This window comes from Aquila chrysaetos, chromosome 8 (assembly GCF_900496995.4).
Source record: "Aquila chrysaetos chrysaetos chromosome 8, bAquChr1.4, whole genome shotgun sequence".
NCBI lineage: Eukaryota > Metazoa > Chordata > Aves > Accipitriformes > Accipitridae > Aquila > Aquila chrysaetos.
In genome coordinates, this window is record NC_044011.1 from 19,278,007 (window position 1) to 19,292,094 (window position 14,088).

Consider the following 14,088-nt stretch of genomic DNA (forward strand, 5'->3'; position numbering starts at 1 on the left):
CACTAGATGAGCCAAAATGAGTTCAGAATCACTAGATTAATGTGTATTTGCCTCACCCAAACCTGGACTTTTCCAGAAAACGATTTGGGAATCCACACCTCTGCAGACCTGGCTATTTCTTTGTATCTTCTCTTTTCCTTTCACAAGCAGAATATAATTACAAAAAAAAAAAAAAACCAAAAAAAACCCCAAAACCAAACCCAACAAAAAAACCCCCAAAACCCCAGCAAAAACCCCTGAAAAGCAAAGGCACAGCCCCATTAAGAGAATGGTTACTAGAAGAGGAATATCTTTTTGTGATTGCGGGGGATGATGAGAGGTATCAGCAGTGATTTTCCATAGACCAGCTGCAGAACAGGGGAAGGAAGTCAGCAGTGGTGAAACAGACACCAGAGCTTTTTAGACTGCTTTAATTCAGAATTGTAACAGAAGATCATCTGAACCTGCTTAATTCATTGTGAAAGCTGAGTAGATGCATATGTTTTCAATTTATTTTATTTTTTTTCTTTTCAAACAATGCTGTGACTCTTATCATAGAAGCAAGACTGTACCTACTTGTACTGCAATGTGAATGTGCAGTCCCAAGAATTTCCCATTTAGTGAGGGGTAATTAAGACTATGTTTCTAGGATGTGCTTGTAACTTGTCATAGCCCAACTCACATTTTTTTTAGAATCATTTAGATCCTTAGTGAAAGTTTATGCATTTTCTTTAGTGTTTTAGAATATGACATAGCAAAACATCCTAAAACATAGCCTCAGGAATTGAATTCACTTAATCTTTTAGTGTTACTTCTATGGGGCATGTGTGGAATGGTTATATCTGTACTTTTCTCCTTAATTTAAGAGAGAGTGCATAAGAAAAATAGTTGAGGTTGTATTTCTTCATGATGAATAAATAAGACTTGGAAAATTTCGTGGGGAAGAGGAAAGAACAAGGAATGTCTACTTCCCTAACTTGAAATTAGGGCTTGACAAGTCAGAGAAAACTATGCAAGGAGAAACGAAAATATTTTTAATTTAACCCTGTGTGAAACTTTGGTGTTTCATTCTTACTATTACAAAATTTTTCCTACCCTCCTTTCCCCCTTCCTTCCTTCCTTCCTTCCTGCCCTGGTACCCTCTACTTTCCCTGTCCCTTCTCCCTTCACCTCCCTCTCTTACAAATATTTGATGGTAAAATTGTTTTACTTAGAGATTCTAAATTCAATGTTATTCAACTTAACTCTAAATTAAGACCTACTTAAATGAAAAATTATGACATAACTTTTAAAGTATTAAAAATCTATATTTTGCTTTGCGTGTATTTTGAAAAATAGTGAGATTAATATATGTTTGTGGAAAAAAATCCAAACCACAAACTCCAGGCTTCTATTACCTAGATATATTCAGTCATTTCCCTGAATTGTATTAAAATTTTCAAAACATTATAAAAAGAACAAACTGTATTACAGAACAAAGTCAATCAAAACCTTTTCCGTAAAAAAAAAAAAAAAAAAAAAAAAGAAAAAGAAAAACCCCACCTCTAACGCTTACAGAATTTTTAAGCACTATTTTCTATTTCTGTTTGGGAAATATGGACCAGTCCTACCCTCACTATAGGTGTCTCCTGCACTCTTTTGCTAGGACCCGGAGACTGTTTATTTTACTTCCCTAAGCATTACATTATAGGTGGATACACAAAATAATCCTGCGGACTGTACCCCTGACTGCCAGGAGGAGTGTAAGTGCAGATACAGCTGGCAGCGTAATCCCCCCCATACCAGAGCCCTCTCCCCAGGGCTGTGGTTAAAAAGGCACGGGACAGCGTTTCCCAGTCAAACGACCGCAGCAAGAGCCCGTAACTTACCCACAGCAAATCCCAGCCAGTGAGAAGAAATCACCCATTACTTACTGAAGCGAGGAACAAGCTTTGCCTGCGGACCAAGACACGGGAGGAGAGGACAGATCCCCCAGCACACAGGAACTGTAACTGTTCCTGTGCTCCCGTGGCTCGCTTCGTGTTTCAGCCTGAAAGGTCTAGCTAATCATGAGAGCTGCTACTACTTACATGCTCTAAGTGTTGCATTATATCTTATATTAGGATTATTGTGCTTCTAAGGTAAAAGAAATAAGCAAAATCTGCTCTTACCATTATTAATAGTAATTACGACTTATATACACCCTTAATCTCTGAAATCTGTTGCAATAAACAGTGACAGAAACCACTGCAAATAACTAAAATACAGATACAAACTTAAATATTCAAGAGCCCTGAAGTTTAAAGATGTTTGACTATCATTCCCGTTTAATTTTCTTATTTTGCTATTTTGTTTTCATTAGAAATAGGCAACCATGAGAATGCAGAGCGTTAAAGAACAAATTACAAATTAATCCCTTGTAAGAAAACATCTGAACTTAGTTTAATGATCTTTTTTGATAATCCACAAAGATTAATTAAAAAAATACAGTAATTCTTTTGAAGTTCACCATTTTCATAATGATGTTGAAACGCCTTCCTGCAGCTAACCTTTGTCTAACCTATTCTGAACATACTTATTTATTTTTTCAAATAGAAAAGGAAATTCAGACAGTCAAATGTTAGTGCTCCTTACTAATTTCACAGCATTAGTATTGTCAGTAATTTATCAAACTAGAGGTATTTGGCAGACCAGTTAGAGTTAATGACTCAGCAGCTCAAATATGTCCCTAAAGCAATGATCTAATATACAGGTTCTTTTATGTCCTAAGTTATTGGAGTCTAGTTCTCAATGACTTTGTTTTACCATCATGACACCATAACTCTAAACATCTGCCTTGGGATCTTTATTTAAAGTCTCAGTGGAGAAATGAATGGAACCATGGTGAGGGCCAACCTCTATCTTACAGTAGGTATATACCATTCAGCTTATGGACAAGACGTGTTAGTTGAATGACCTGGGAAGGCAGCAATGTCTGCCCCAAACTTCTCCCATGAAAAGTTAATCTGCAGCACTAGAGTCCCACTATCAAATAATCGCCTTTGGGCATTTAAAGTAGCGTGCTAGAAATATGAACGTATCAGTAGAGTTATTTTGTGTATCATTAAATGATCCTACTATAAAAGGCTGCATTTAGACATTGAGAGTGGGAGTTCCTATGGGTACTGTCCTTTCTCTCTTCTTGCGAAACATGCTTCTTCCCCGTCTCCTCTCTGCCCTTATTGCCTCATGCGTTTCTGGAGGACGATGAAAAAGGAAACAGCACTGAGTCCGCAGACCACAACAATGGCTCCCTCCTCATCTTTCCGTCCCCCAGGCACACAGCATTCTCCCTCCACCTTCTTGCTCAATGAGAGGCAGCTGGATCCACCCTGCACTGGAATTTCACACATCATCTTAGCAAATAAGGCGCATGCAAACAAAGGAGTGCAAACCCCTAATCACTATTGAGGAAGAAGGGTGAATGTATGAGGTGGCAGAAGACAGACATTTGTGGGGAAGATACAGGAAATCTCAGCAGGTGGGAAGTTCAGAAGGAAGATGCTGGGAAAATGGTGGAAGTGTTGATGAACTGGTGGAAGAAGGTTGGATGGATAAACCAAAGAGGTGCTGAAGAGGTAGAGAAAGGATGACATAATGGAGAGTGGAGAAATGGAAATACTGCTACAGAGTGAAAAAATGGCAAGAGAAGTCATGGTAGTGAGAAGAGGAAAGAATGGAAGAAGGAATAAGGACGTACAGAAGGAAACCAACAAATTAAATTAGAAAACTTAAAAAAATATGAAATAAGCATTAAGTTTATTAAAATTATGAGATGAAAAGGAAATGGGCGTGGAAAAGATGATGCAAAACCTTGGACCTGGGGTTCATACACTGCAAACAAATATTTTTGTAAATATTTTAACAATTTAACTGGAAATTCACTTTTCAGAGCACTGTTTTAGTATCACACATATTATGTGAGAATGTGGGTGTAGAGATAATGCCCACTATGCTAAATATTATAAGGATGAACAATATAAATCATTAAAAGCCACGAATTTACAATCATTACATTCTTCCTCCCTTCCCAACCCTTTTTTTATGAACTTGAATGCAGACATCCATTAAGCTAATGAAGAAAATGGAGCTGAATTTGCTCTAGTCTGCCTGGAATGGCTCCCAATGCTGCTTGGTTCAATAGTCAGTAGGTCAAATCTGGCTTTTTGTAGAGTTTCCATAAATAACCGGTTCAGATTCAGAGAGGTCCAAACACCCCAAATTCCTACTGAAGTCAGTAAGAACGGTGTCTATTAAGCTGCTTTCCAAATTTTGTCCCTTTATCTTGTATCAGAACTTCCTCTACCATTAAAAACAATCTCCAGACAAAACCTAAGTTTTTTTCCTGAGTTATAATGACTAAATTACCTTGTATTATTGACATAAGCATTTCAAAAGACAAGAATAATCATTATGATGTCTCCAGTGATGGTTATTAATGACACTGTCTTTAGAAGCTGTACAGTTGTTCTTAATTTCTTTACTCTCAGTAGAGAAGAAAAAAGTAATTTATCTGTTGTTTTTCTGGCAGCTGTTACTACTTAAGCTTCTTAAGGCACAACTTAAAGAGTATAATAGTAACTTAAGAAATCATCAACTTAGCTGTAGTTTTGGATCTCAGGACAGGTTACTGATTTCAACCAGTACTTACACTGTAATCAGCAGTGGAAATAATTTGAAACTGCTCTGCCTACACAAGCAGAGCTGATTTCCCTTGAGGTCAAGGGAAAGGTTCCCACTGACTTCAACAGGCTTTGGATTAAGTTGTGAGTAAGGAGCTGCACAGGGTAAATGCTGGTGACAGAATGTGGGGCTCTGCCAGATAAACACAGAAAGAGAAACAGGGAATTTCAGAATGCTTCATTCCTGGAAGAGATGAGAATTTCTATGCTTTGTTTTTTAGCTCTAATTATTCCCCATCCAAAAAAGGTCAGGAGGAAAGAAACGGGGGAAAAGACTGGATTTTTCTTTTGCTCTCAAATCTTCAACAGAATGGGAGTACATTCATGAGAAACCAATCTGTTTTAAATAATCTTTACAAACAGTGACAATCAAAATATAGGAAGGTATGGTCTAGGAAAACAGTCAGTGGTGTTAGAACCCACGGACAATTCTTCCAAATGAGGTTTCGGGTTAGATGTCAGAATGTACACTGGGAATTCCATTCCCCATCAGCATCTATTTTGTGCTTGTTTGGTAATAGTCTGAGGATTAATATTGGGATATCCTTTTTGATATAATATATAACAGTGCTTCCCTTTTTTATCAAATTTTGCAATATTAAAGAGCCAAGTAATATACCTTTTATTGAATGCCCTTTTTATTGAGATTATAGCAAAACATCCCTCTAAAAATTGATTTTGTGTGGATATATACATATATTTTGTGTGGACATAGCAAAAATTCTAATTTATATTTAGTAATGTTTCTCTTCATTTTCCATTGGTTTTCATGTTTGTAAATTAGTTAAGTGTTAATACCTTTCGAATTACATTAGCTTTAAAAATTATTGCAAAGGGGAGGGACACTTGAAAATAAATAATTTATATACCAGACCAGAATTAAATACATTGATTTATTTTCATGGCATAGGCTGAACAGGTATTAAAATTGCCATATTAGGCACTGCAAGTAGTTAAACATTGTATTCTTTAGATCATCAATGGATTAATCACTATTTTTGTTTTCAACCACTTCCTGCTCAAGCAGTCATATGGTCAAAAGCAACAAATGTATTAATTTTTTTGTGGCACACTGGTGTCTTTAAGATATAAGAAATAAATAATTTTTACCAGAAAACCAAGTTTGAACAAAGATTGGTGTAGGGAAGCAAGCTCATAATGACTGTGAGCTTCCAGTACAAGGGAAAGCATTTGTCCTTTTCTGAGCCAGAAAGCACATTCATCTCTCCCAGTGTCAGCAGTGCAAATACGTGCAATTTACACATTATTGTCTAAGCTTCCGAAAAAATGTTGCCCTTGAGGCTTTCTTGTTTAGAAAATACAAAGTTAAGCTTCCCACTAACATTTTTTTTGGTGGGAATCATGTAAAAGCAGTTGGGAAGCACAAGCACAACTAAAAAATCCCTTGACTGTAACCCATTCACCACACCCCGAAGTCCAATCTTAGCAGGAAAATAATACAGTGATACACTAGGGTTGCCTTACCATGACATTGCCTAAAAAAGTCATCTTGACAATTAGATTGTTAAAGCATGGGGCCTAATTCAGTGCAATTTTAGTTAATGATGCAAAAGTTGTTTTAGGCTAGTTGGATGCAATATTTTAAATTCTACTTTTGCTAGTTGATGAAACAGGTATATGAATGAGCCTTGGTGAGATTGCAGGTCCTCTGACTTGGGTCTCTTTTAGCATGGAAGAGGTTTTTACTTTAAATGCACAATAGATCCAAATGCCTGAGGTTTTGGTTTTATTTTCCCTTGAGGCAATAGTTCCTTGGCAACTCACCATGCCTTTTCTACTTGCTTTGCGTAAGAAACAGCAGGACAGTGTGAGTAGTTAGCACAAAAGACTTCCTCTTCAGAGAAAATGCCGTGCATCATGATCAAGATATATTCACATATATCCTATATACATTCAAACATACATATATATGTGTTGACTAATAACTAATTAATTTATTGTCTACCATGGGGACTGAAAGAAACTGAGAACTCGTAGATGCATGCCGAGAAAGAAGTGCTGTATTCAGAAAAATAACATGGAAAAACAATCAGCTTGCTAATAAGTGTATTGCTCAAGTAAAATATTACCTTAATAAAGGAGCTAAGAACTCACTTGTGTCTATATAGATGTAAATATATCCTAGTTTATTTTTTTAGCTCTAGCTTATGCTAGAATTACTCATTTAAATTACTGATGTAACAAAAACAAATCCTGCACAGCCCAGTGAGTAAAATCGCCAAGACAACAGTCAAGATCCGGAATCCAAATGAGGGTAACACTGTCTAACCAGAAATCGATGTTCCGTCATCTAATGCTTTATCCATGTATTTCTGCTTGTATTTCAAGCTGCTTAAACCACGGCAAATGCAGTCTTTTAGTCATTCCTCTCACAGCCATGATGCACTAAAATTTCAAAATTGCCTTCTGCTTGACAGATGCTGAACTGGCTCCCCACAGTTTTGATACGCTGACAATAGAAAGCAGCTGCCTGGGAAAATTTTGGCACTTGCAGTATGGTCTTCCCTCCAACCCACATACTGCCCACCTCTTCACAAAAGCCCCTTCCTCTCCTGACACTCACCGTGCGGTGGAGATCCCTGCCCTGCAGCCTCCATCACATCCCAACTAGCCTCAGCACTGTTCCCTGTGGTGCTCAGGGCAATGCGAGAGGATATCAATCTTGAATCCTTTTCCCGGTCTGCTTTCCTCCCTGTTATGTTCATAAAGCAAATAATTTCCTGCACTGTGGTCTTCTTTTTCAAACCACAGCCTTTTACCTACATCCCTTTCCCTTCACACTCCCTCCACCGCAGCCTGCCTCACTGCATCCTCAGACTCTGGAAGCAGAGAGAGGCAAGCTGGCATGAGCCAGACGAAAGAAAGGTAACTGGCGGAATTTAACTAATCTGTGGGCTGTTCTTAGAGAAGACTGAATTAAGCTCTGTGGAAGTGGGAAAGATGTCTGAGCCATTATGGAAACATCCATGTATGTAAAACTTTGAGAATAGCTTTGTGGCTATTCTCAAAAGAAACGCAGAAGAAAAACAAATAAGCTAACACCAAGAGAAAAGTTTTGTGCCATTAAATTATAAATTTTCTCACAATGCTAATGGATATTTGGTCTGTGGAAGCAGCGTGGATTTTATAATTCATTTTATAACTGAAAACATAGAGTGGGATTCATTGAGCAGATAAAAATGAAGCTATCTAGAAGATTGGTGTATAGTCTAATGTAGGTATCTATGGTCTAATGTAGGTATCTATGCTACCTCATTCATTAGGAGAGAGAGATGTAAAGAGCCATTCCATGTCTTTTGGACACTTATAATCAGATGGGAGAACTTGCTTGTTGCAGGATGCAATCACCACAAGAGTGAAGACAGCTTACTGTGAATGCCTAACGAACTTGACCAATGTCAAATGAGATGAATCCCATACTTCCTCTGCAAATTCATCATGTTCTCCTTTCTATCTCACCAACTCTCTAGAAACATCCAGTCAACTATCATATATTCTCCTGTAACTTACAGACCTATTAATTATGATATCTCATATAATTTCTCTGTAGAGGAGGTATGGTATGTTCAAAATCATCATGGCTAATGTATTGGGTATAACTGCCAGGGTTTGGGGACAGGTGGCAGCAGGGAAGATCTGTGTAGTAGGAGGCCATGAGCTGCTCTGTGGTGGCTACAGCTGGGTTGAGCTAGCTCTGAAACCCACGTGGGCAACTCATCACACTGGATCTGAAACCTGTGTGGGTAACCTACTGCACACCACTGCAGGGGAGCACCCAGCACCAGTGCTCAGACATTAAAGCAAGAGCAATAGCTGCTAGGGGCAGGAGGAACAACAGAGGAAAGTAGAAGGGGACGTTGCCTGGGATGTGGCTGGAGACACACTCTTGGGAGGAGGTGTTCAACGATGAAGGAGTTATGTCTTTGAGGGACTTTGGCTATGGACGACCCATGCCAGGGCAGGGACACCCCAGAGGGACCGTGACCTGTGAATCACCCATGCTGGGGCAGAGGACAATGAGTAAGAAGTGAAGAGCAGTGGAGGAAAAGACTAAGCAAGGAGTGTCAGAAAGTAACCATTATCTACCAACTCCAGTCGCATGCAGTGCCCTGTTGTAAAGGTACTGGGACAGTCTCAGTGTAACAGGTGATAAAAATGAGGGGAGTTGAGACCAGGAAGAGTGGAGGAGAGATATTTGGCTGAAGTTGAGCCTAGGAAAGGGGTAGGAAAGGTGTTTCCCTTGTTAATAATTGTTTATATTTTCTTTTTCTGAATCAATGATTAGAAGTTTATGTTAACTAGCAATAAATAAAATAAATTTGACACTGTTTTGCCTGCAACAGTTTTGGAGACCCCTTCTGGTACTTATAAGCCATTGCAAATAATTTCTTCCCTCTGCCTCTGCCTCTACGATTACTGTGTCATGGCAGGCTGTAGCACATGCAAGAATGCTCCTCCTTATTTTAAAATAAGTTTAAGCATTTTTCAAAAAGTTTCAGGTACAACTATGACCTTAACTAACACTATTAAATAGAAATTCCAGGAGGGGCTAACTCACTGCTGATTTTGTTAACTGCGTGAATGTCAGATAAACATGTTGAGTTTCAGATACTGGGACAACACAGGAAAATTCTTCCTCCCTGCAAACTGAGGCTTATTTTCATGAAAAGCCAGTTACATTTATATCTATATATAGATAGATAGATATAAACCCAAATTCCTATTATGCAACAGGCAATATCATGTTTATTGTCTGTTTCTCAAAATAATGAGAAGCATTTTTAACTGGTACGGCACTTCAAATATAAGATGGCAAGATGTGAAGTGAATAATTAAATTCAGTACCAAAGAACTTGATATATAACTCCTGACTTATCCTGTTATAAAAGCTTTAAGATAGGAAACTGCAATTTCCCAGTGCAAACACTTATTTTAGGCTTAATCTAATCAGAATGAATGTAAACCAATGATTCACAAGTTTTATGTGCACAACGTTATCATGATATACGCACAACTGTACTTAAGAAAAACTGTATAATGTTACACATCTACAAGGGGAGACTAAGGTAAACTCCAACAGAATTTGTTTTTAGAGTCACAGAGTTCCTTTTACTCCAGAAGAAACTATTCTAAAATTATTTAGCATTTTGCATGTCAGCTTAGTTGATAGTCAAAAGATTGCCAGTATTTCTTCAGAAGATTGTTTCAGTAGCTGAGGGCAGTTTATGCTGTGTACACAGAAATAAAGTGACTAGACTTTCCTCAAATGGCCATCAAATCAGTGAAGGAAAACCTTTTTGTCATGGTTGCCATGACCATTTATAATATTTGTTAGTTTGCCATCCACTTCTACTCTTTCCTTTACAGAATTACTAAAAAAAAAGAACAGACCACAACTTAATTAAATCACAGCAAGCAAAGGATGGAAACAGACCCCACACAATTGCTGTTTCCTTTCTCTCTTAAGAAAGACACTGGCATCTAAACAAAGAAAATTTGAAGATGAGAAGGAATCTGGCTTTCATTTTTGGAAAGTATAACAATAAGCCAACAATACGTTTATGGAGACAATCAATAACATATCCATCTCTGCAATGGCTTTGGCAGTCATCCTTTGGTCTCCATTTCCCACTACACAGTGTCAGAACTCAAGGTACAAATGCTCTCTCCACCTGGGCCCATCTCCCTTCCCCTCCGCCCTCCCAAAGCTTATTGCTTGTGGTTAATGAAGTCTCAGTCTTCAGGAAGGTTTTTCCCTAAAAGTAGTAATGCATAGTCCAGACTGAGCTGTTCTGACTCCTTTCCCCACACTGCTCCTAGGAATCTGAATGGTTTCCTGACTTGTCCTCTCATGATCATAGCCACTTGTTTTAACCTTAGCACAGTTCCAGCTCGCTAGATGCCAAGTAAGATCCCATCCCATCCTCCGTGGGATTTCATCCACCTCCCTGGCTAACTGCTGCTGCTGCAATGCCATCAGGCAGGGGCTGTGACAGGGCTGAAACCTTCACCTTACCTCTTGTTCTGATATTGAATGTGAGTTCCTCCTTCAGCTGGAACTCATATTGCTTAATCTTTCCCTCTACCAAGCGCCTTTGTAACATGTTGGTTGTAGGTTTTTAACTGCATATGGTGATCGGGCCACATTTACTGAAAGCTGCATAAGGCCTTTAAGATTTTGGCTGTTGGACTCTACGATGGGATCTCAAGATAGCCCAAAATTTTGTAGTGGATCTGCCTGCTCTTCTTCCTGGAACTGAGTGTACTGAACACCCCAACAAGACCTTCTACCTATACTGGCATACTCAGAACACAAACTAGAACCAGATGACTCAAAAGACAGGTCTTTAGATCTGCTAGATAAATCAGACAAAAATCAAAGCATTTGAAAAGACATTTTTTCTGTTGCCTGCTCTTGTCTTTGAATGGCAAGAACTTTATTTAAGGCCAATTTTTAGTCCAGCAATTTCCAGCAACTTTCTGCACAGCACTGAGCACTACACTGTTCCCCTTGGGTGTCTCTGAAAACTACTTTCTCTTTATTATTTGCCTAGTCCCTGCTTTCCTCATAGTGCTCCCAGTATCCCGTTTGCGCTCTCTTTCACTCTTGGATTGTGAACTTCCCCCTTGCTAAGTTTGCTTGCTTTTAGCAATGGTGCAGTCTTCACTTTCTTCCGCCGGGTTTTCTGGGCTGAGACAGCCTTGACAAGGCAAGAAGGTAAACTGCTTTCTTTTCTGCCTTCCAGCCACAGTCCCCTCAAGAAAACATACAGCATTATGCACTCTTGGGAAATCAGAACACCTTTCTTATATGCACACATCTGTACGATTAAACAGTTTAGAATGATTTTTTTTCAAGGAGATCTGAAAATATTAAAGCAACACTGTCCTTACTCTCTGCAGGTCTTCTCAGAGGTAATGGGATGACAGCCATGTGCATATAATCTTCCACCATATGGTTTAAGAGATTAGAGCTATGGCTTTTCAAGGAAAGTCTATATTACCCTTTCTCCTAGACTAAACCTTGGTATTTTCTTTCTCTAGACATTCATTTTCTTGGCTGTTGCTTCAGGCTAGTTTATTCACAGGAGAGCTTCTAAAACTTTTGCGTGTAGCAGCTTCCTTCCAAAGTCCTTTCGTATTTTGTCAGAAGGACAAGTAAATTAGCACATGGTAACAGAAAATTTTACTTGACTTTGTCCTGTCACTGTTGGAAATTATGCTCCTATTTTCTCTGTTGCAAAATAAGATACTGCCTTCTATTTGGATGCTCTCTGCATCACAACCTTCACCTTGGTAGGAGCTACAGAATACATCTGAGTGCTGTATCAATGTGCATTTCTACCTTGTCTTTTACCAGCCACATCAGCAAGAAACCTCCCTTCACCTTTTCCTTAACTGTAAATAAATTAATGACATATCTGAGAAATACCTCTGGTTTCTACTATGCAAAGCAGAAGCCCATGAATAGTCAAGGTTCTAGCTAAAGGACAGTGGAACCAACACGCAAACTCTTTAGAGACCACATGTGCTCATTTGTATTATTAATGTATTGCAAAAATTCTTGTTACTTAGATCATTGCTGTTGTCATCCATGAGAGCTTGATTAAGCTTTCACAGCTAGCTATACCAGCACGTGTCAAAGACAGATCCTTACTTTGCTGAGCAGACATACATCTAATGAAATGACTGAAATATTGCAAGGACAAGCTATGGAGGCTTGTCTTTATGGCCTTTTTGAGGACCTTCTAACACAAATTCTTCTCTCTGCAGGAAATGTAACTACCACTGAAGTTTAAAGAACCTAGGAGAATATGCCAGAATAAATGTGATTTTTTTCTTGATACGTACTGAATGTTGAACTTATCAGAGTAAGTCAGGGTGAGAATTACTGACAGTGGCACTTGGCATTTATATCTGACATAGAACAGTCATCAATTAAGCTAAGATTTCCATTTGTGAATGGGGTAGCAAATGGTTGTTTGTCTGGCTGCATTACAGTCCATAGCTAGAAAAAGCCACCTTTCCAAAAATCTATTTGCCCCTCTGTTCATAAAATTAAAAAAATATTCTTTGCCAACACATTGGTGTTCAGAATTAGAATTTAAGTTTTTAATTCACCCTTAAAATGGCCCTAGGTGATGGGCTATTTTTCATTTACAGTCATTACAGAGCCATATAAAACAATTTATAAGGTGCATTTCATCACTGAAGTAACAAGTTCTTAAAGGTGACAGAATTTCATTTTTCAATAAATGCTATGCCAAATATAACTTTGTCCCATAAGTAGCTATCATTCTCCTGTCCACGTTTGAAGGTTTCCTTGACTTTTTTGCTCCTAATTGCTCCAAGTCAATGCTTCTGACATCTCTGTTCCTTTCCCCATTGTACATGAGAATTCCAAAGCTGAGACTTTCCAATCCGAAATATTTTTATATATGGTTTAGTAGTTTGTGGAACACATATTAAGATACAGGAAAGGAACTTAACAATTAGCATGTACAGAAATAACCATGTTTTTGACAGTAGGTGCAAAGGGGCAGGAAGAGCACACACAGCACTCCTTTTCATTAATTCATCTTGACTCATGTTGTCCTTCCTTTTGCTGGAACTCTTTTTAAGAGCTGGAATTTCATTTGGAAGATCTTGCAGGTGTGGCTGTAGTGCACACTATTTTAGACCTTATTTGTTTACTGAAACTGCTTGCCAATTTGCAAGTGATTTGCAGATTTTTCCACTATTGAGAATGCCTGGTGCAGTCTATTTCATACGGGTATGTACTACCTGGCTTCCACTAGAAAAATATTTTTTAGAGGACAGCACAAAGCTTTAGTTATTTTGTTGATTTCATTACACTCCACTGGGTGCACAGGATCCCTGTGCACATTTTGTTTTGCATTTACTTCTTTGCTTTGTTGTAAAAGACATTTATTTTGGCTAGATAAAACTATCAATCTATACCTGTTCATTAATTTGGCAGTTTCCAATTCAAAATGCTACACAGTATTATTCATTAAGATTTGATGTCTCCATTTTTTTTAATCAAATATAAGGATAATTCCAGAGGTAAAGAACACTCCCTAAAAAAATTAAAAAAGGATATAGGCCTTCTTTGCACAGAGAGATTGTTGCACTTCACCAATTCAGTCAACTGGTGCAATCATACCCTAGCACTGACCTGTTAATACTGAAATAATTTACATTCATCTGGAGGGAAGACGAAACTATGCTAGTAAAAAAACATATTGATGCTTCCAAAAGGCATTGTATTGGTGTAACTCCCTACATAGTTCTGCCAAAACAGAAATCATACAGTTCCAGGCCTAAGATGTCACTGCAAGGTATTACCAAATACTATCTAAATATCTAATACTAGCTACCAAATCAG